At 38.9% G+C, this 6,122-nt stretch overlaps 1 pseudogene; it reads left to right on the top strand.

Annotated features, from left to right (window-relative positions):
* LOC102836156 overlaps positions 1-4,466 on the top strand; it is a 32,688-nt pseudogene extending 28,222 nt beyond the window's left edge.
* The last annotated feature ends 1,656 nt before the right edge of the window (positions 4,467-6,122 follow it).

The raw sequence follows: 6,122 nt of genomic DNA, 5'->3' as shown, positions 1-6,122 counted from the left end.
AGTTTCATTCTGTTGTGAAGGACGTAGGTCTGTATGAGTCAGGACAGACTCAACAGCACCTAAGAAAATACAACAGGTTTATTTTGTGGGTTATGTCAAGTACTGTAAAATACGTAGTACTGCACAGGACTTTAATGACTACTGCTTTCTTATCTAGCTCCCTTACATCAGATTGAATGGCTGATTTCTCACAATGGCTACATTATATAATCATTCTCCCTCATCTGTAATTCCTGCATGCATAGGAAATAAAATAGCTCATGTTTGCTTAAGCTAAAGGGCAAATGTCTAACAAAAGTAAATCATAAAAGCATACTGATGCCAAGCACAAATGGATGTAGCTCATCCACAGTTTGAAGTCATCTAGGATAAAGCACTGGACTGCAAGGTCGGCTTGAGCCACAAGTTTGGTAATTCAAACTCACCAGTCAGTCCTTGGAAACTCTATACAGGGTTACTATGAGTTGGAATTGCCTCCACGGCACTTAACAACAACAACAACAATTGGCACAGGGACTAGGGAAGTGAGTCTCTTTTATTACCTGAAGCATATGAGTTCACTTTAGGTTTGAAATGCTGTGTGCCAGTAGAGTATCCAGGTACTCTCATTTCCAGAGCAACTTTTAAATACACAGAAACAAACAAACAAAAAAGTCTGACATTCTCACTGAAGCTAGCTTATTTGATTAGAATTGTTCTCATTCAAATACATATGCTGGTTGACCCTAAAGACCTCTTTAGCAAAAAAAAAAAATATATATATATATATATATGTTTTTAAAACGTGTGTGTGACAGCAAACACTGAGGAGTGCTGACGATCCCTCACCCTCAGCCACCTACAACACCAAAGATCCAACAGTGCAGAAAAGGCTCGACCAACAGTTAAAATTGATGCTAACAGGTGTATCCCATGGTTTTGATATGAAAATCTCTCCATGGTACTTATTTGTGAAACAAGAATTAAAAAGCCTCCATCCTTTCTTCACCTAGTTGCTGCTTTGAGTTTTCATTTGCTAATACGATATTCTGTATTTATCTATGTGATACCAACATCCAGATGAAAATCAAAACATTCAGTCAACCATTTAGCTGTTTAGTTACATATATTGGGCATCACTTGGAAAAGAATAATTTAAAATCATTATCTAGATTTTGTTTTTATTCATAAATTTGAAAATATTTAGGTGTAATTACACTTACAAGAAAAGCTTGGTCTGATTAGTAATTGCCTTTTTCCTTTATTTGATATGACTCTGTTAACAAAAGCTTTTTGTCCTGATGTGTTTATTTTTTTCTGATTGCTAAATTACAAGCTTCATTTCCTTTGACTGCTTTACTTGAACACTAACCTAAATGTATTTTCATCAGTGTTTTGATTCTTCTTACTTCCATTTCAGCTTTCCTATATCAGGGACATGAACATATTTTCTTTGCATTTTATGAGTTTATTATTTTTTTTATCTATTTGATATACTACTCTATAAAAATGAGTGGAAATGATATAAATTCCTAAAATAAAAATGAGATAAGACAGATACACTAAATATTTTCAATTTTAATCAAGATCAGAAGACATTAGAAAAGCAGAAAGAGGAATGAAGCAGAAATCTGAGTTGTGTGAGCTATTATAATTAGACACCACATTCCCTAAGAATAGAGGATAAAAGCAATCGCTGAGCTCAGGGAGAAGAGTTGAGTGATGTTGTTCTTACTGCCTGAATAATGAACCATACAAGCTCATTTAGGGTAACGGTATTGAGCCTTTTTTTTTCTTATTCCCTAATGCATGAATGATTTTTTTTTAGAAAACACAAAACTGGTTCCTATGAGGCAGAGGTTATAGTTTTCCTAAATGTTCAACTTTTCTACATTTCTAAACCACTCTTTCATCTCTAACATCAACTACTCTCCTGCCTCCCTCAATAATCTCCCTCCTGTCTTTGGGTGCTGTAATTCAATGCCATGTCTCACAGAACTCACAGACCATCAGGGAAATGGTTCATGTGGTTGTAGAGGTTGGCCAGTCCCAAATCCATGGGTCAAGCATCAATCTGGAGGCCTCTTCTGACTATAAACATGGTTGCAGGGGCTGACAAACCTAAATTGACCGGTAAAGACAACAGACTGCTGACTCACAAAGCTGTGAAAATTTGTGAATCAGGTCAGATGGAAGATTCAATCCCAAGAACTGGAGGGAGGTCAAACTAAGATAAACCAGATGCAGGATCCAGAGCAAGAGAGTGAACTTTGCTAGAGCCTTTCTATATTGGATGCAGAACACACTCTCAAGGAAACTAAGCATGGCAACTAATAAAGGGGCAAACTCAAAAGATATCACACTCTGATCCTGCCTCATTAACATAATGTACAAGTCACTCTAAAATGGTACCATAACCACAAGCATAAAAGCTAGGGTTTACAATGCATCACAAAATGGAAGACTAGAGCTAGAAGTGTTGTATTAAGTAAGTCACTGTCCCACACCTAATATAATGGAACTCCTGGATAGTGCAAATGGCTAATGCACTAAAGAGTAGAGGTTTGAGTCTATCCAGAAGTACTTCAGAAGAAAGACCTGGTCATTTACTTCCAATAAATTAGCCATTAAAAACTTTTTGGAGCACAGTTCTACTCTGGTACACTTGGGGTGACCATGAATAGGAATCAACCCCAGAGAAATTGGACTGGACTGGAATATATAATCAAGGGCTTCAGTGCACTCTCACCAGTAACTGTGCACTGCTTCTTACAGAAGGACGGGCATTCTATCCAGCCCACACCCACCCTACCTTCTAATCCACCACAGGAAAAATTTTATATGGTCCTACCTTCACTTATAAGGAACCCTGGTAGCATAGTGGGTTACACATTGGACTGTTAACAGCAAGGTCATCAGTTCAAATCCACCAGCGCTCCACAGGAGAAAGATGAGGGGTTCTGCATCCTTAAAGATTTACAGCCTTAGAAACCCTATACAGGGTAATTACATGGCACACAAACTACCACTCCACCCTTGTGGAGTTCTGGTGTAGTGCTAAAGAATAAACACTTGACTATTAACTGCAAGGTTGGTAATTCAAACTCACCAGCTGCTCCTCAGAAACCCTATAAAGGATCGCTATGGGTCAGAACAACCTTTATTTATATATAGAAGTAATTATATAAAACAATTCTATATTACTGTTCAAGTTTTTTTTTTTTTCCTTTCTGATGATTTAGTCTGAAACAATGATAAGGCATAAAAAGAAGCTACCTTTCATGTTTCAAACGTTTGCTTCATGCTAGATGGGCTGAACATTCTTGATGTATTGTCTTATTTATTTCCCACAATGTGCTGATGAGGAAACTCATTATTATTAGGCCCATTTTATAGGTGAAGAAACTAAGCATTATACGAGACCCCAGGTCACAGCTGGAAGCTGGTATATGGCACAGTAGGTGCTGAAAGTCCTCAGAGCAAATCAAAAGTTTCACTTCTTAATACCTACTCTGTGCTACCAAATAGCATTCACAGTCTCAGCACCCAGACTCTAATATGCATAAGAACTTCCTGGTTTCAGCTTCAGAGACTGTGGTATTTGAATCCAGTGTAGTGATACAGCAACTGTGTAGTGTGTGTGTGTTTTGTGGTTGTTGTTAAGTGCCGTTGAGTCAGTTCCAACTCACAGCGACCCTGTATAGGGTTTCTGAGGAGCAGCTAGTAAATTTGAACCACTGACTTTACAGTTCAAACTGACTTTGTTGTCCAGGGCTTATCCTACAGTGCCACACCAATACTCCTTTTTTGTGTGTAGTTATCTGATGCTTTATGTTATCTGGGGTCTTCAGGCCTCTCACTGGCTTTTTGGGACTGGCCTGCTTCCTCACTGATTGGCTGTTTTGTTCAATCTCATTGATGGAGATGAAGGGCAGAAGAAGACTGGGTGGACCTGAAGAGAGTTCTAGTTTTTATTGCTTTTACATATGGTCTTTTGCCAGAGCTGAAGATCCTGACCGAGTCTGTTAACAGTGACAGCATCCATGCCATGTCAATCTTCATGCTATTAGGCTACCTCATCTTCTTCCAGTATCGTGCCAATGCTGCCATTGTGCAGTACACTGCCCTTGAACATGGCCATCTTTGCCTCTGTCTGCTTAGCTTCATGCCTGCCCCAGTCCCTGTGAATGCCTTCATCATGGTGCCATTTGCCATCCAGATTTTTACCCTTTAGCCCATGTCAGAGAAGAAACTGAAGGCATGTACTTCTCGAAGCTATGTGCAGTCATACGGCTTTTCATGTTTGCAGTCTTGGTAGGCCTGCTATCCATTAGTGGGTGGGAGCCATCCTCTTTGCCCTTTTGCTTATTTCCATCTTGTGCCTCTGTGCTTTCTACCTCATTATACTGAAGCTCTTTAAAGAAAGCATTCACAGGCTTTGGGGTGAAGCTGAAATCAAAGAAGACATGTCCAGGTTCCTCAGCTAAGTTAGAGGTCTCCAGACTTCATTCTTAAGGCAAGCTGATAACCTAGACTCCCAATTAGATTTGCAGATAAAATTTGAAGACTGAATTCCATTATGGAAGTAGTATACTTATATAGGCAGGAGAACAGAGATTAAAAGAAAAAATTAAGCAAAGGCTGACGTGGAGAAGGTTCTTATCCTTTCTGTTATGGATGGCAAAGCTTTGTGGGGCCATTTTGAATTATTGCCTCTTATTTATTATTCACTGTAATAAAGGAAGTAATTTGGCCCCCTATTTATTAAACAAAATAACAACACACACACAAATTTTGTGTAGAGCTCTCCCTATGTGTCATAATATTCTAAATGTTTTAAATCTACTATATCATCAAACATCCTATTTTTACCCTCCTTCCCAAATTAGGAAACTGGGGAAGAAATGGAATGTGGGCAGAGTAATTTTTCTTTCATATCAGAGATTGTGCTTTTATATCAGTACTTGATATTGTTTCTGGGCGTCATTTGACTGCTGAACAAGTATATGATGATATATGACCGCTGAACAAGTATATGACTTTCGGAAGCTGGCCACCTTCCCTTGAGAAGTTTGCTTAGTGATGTAGGGTCCAACTGCCAGTATGGGCCCCAGGACATTTGTCCAGCTCAGGGGTGTCTCATGTCTGTATTCAAGAGGAATAAAGGCAACTATTTCCCAGCCTCGATTCCTGGTGTGGCACCGCTGGATAATGCGCTGGACTGCAAGATCAGTTTGAACTGCAAGGTCGGTGGTTCAAACTTACCAGCCACTCCTTGGAAACCCTACACAGGGTTGCTATAAATCAGAACCGACTACACAGCACTTAATAAAAACAACAACAGCATTTCCCAGCATGAGAAACATCACATCACCAAAACTTCTCCCTAACTTACTCAACAAATGTTTAGTTACCAGTTAAGGATCAAGTACTAATTCAGTCTCCTCTAAAAAGGTTGCTTTTTTGCAAGGCAGAAAAACATACCAAAAAGAACAGAAAATACTTAGGACTTTTATGAAGCTTGAAAAAGCAAATAGGTAAAGTTTCCTCTAGTAGTTTCCTTGATACTAAGGAACCTGGGTGGTATAGAAGTTTGCACTGTACTACTAACTCAAGGTTGACAGTTCAAACCGCACTCCCCAGAGTTGCCACAGGAAAAAGGTGATCTCCTTCCAAAATGATTGTAGCTAAGAAAATCCTATGGAGCAATAGTACTCTGTAAAGTATTGGTTCACCACAAGGTAATGGGTTAATAGGTAGCCTTCACTCCATCAACAACCTGCTCTTGTAGGGTCATGTCAATTCCAACATCCCACACATTTCAGAATGTGCAATCCAGGGGTTCAAGTTCTAAAATGAGTTGTTTCCAACACGTAAATTATAAAATGTGTCCCTCCTTTTGATCTCTATGGGAATCTAATTTTGTAGTTTCAGGCCTCACTTTGACTTCTTTAACTCGCATGCTCCTTTTAGACTTGAACCTGATATGCTTCTTCTCACTTGCCTTCATTTTCTGTCTTCCCCCTGAATCTCCCTGAGTCTCATATGTCAAAAGAGAATTACTATTTAACCTTGTAAAATGCCCCAAAGTTGGTAGTACCTCATTGAATATTTTTTTCAGAATAAAGTTGATATGAAAAAAA

The sequence above is a fragment of the Chrysochloris asiatica genome, unplaced genomic scaffold, assembly GCF_000296735.1.
Source record: "Chrysochloris asiatica unplaced genomic scaffold, ChrAsi1.0 scaffold00036, whole genome shotgun sequence".
NCBI lineage: Eukaryota > Metazoa > Chordata > Mammalia > Afrosoricida > Chrysochloridae > Chrysochloris > Chrysochloris asiatica.
Note: the sequence above shows the minus strand (reverse complement) of the source record. Positions and strands in the feature narration are given on the sequence as shown.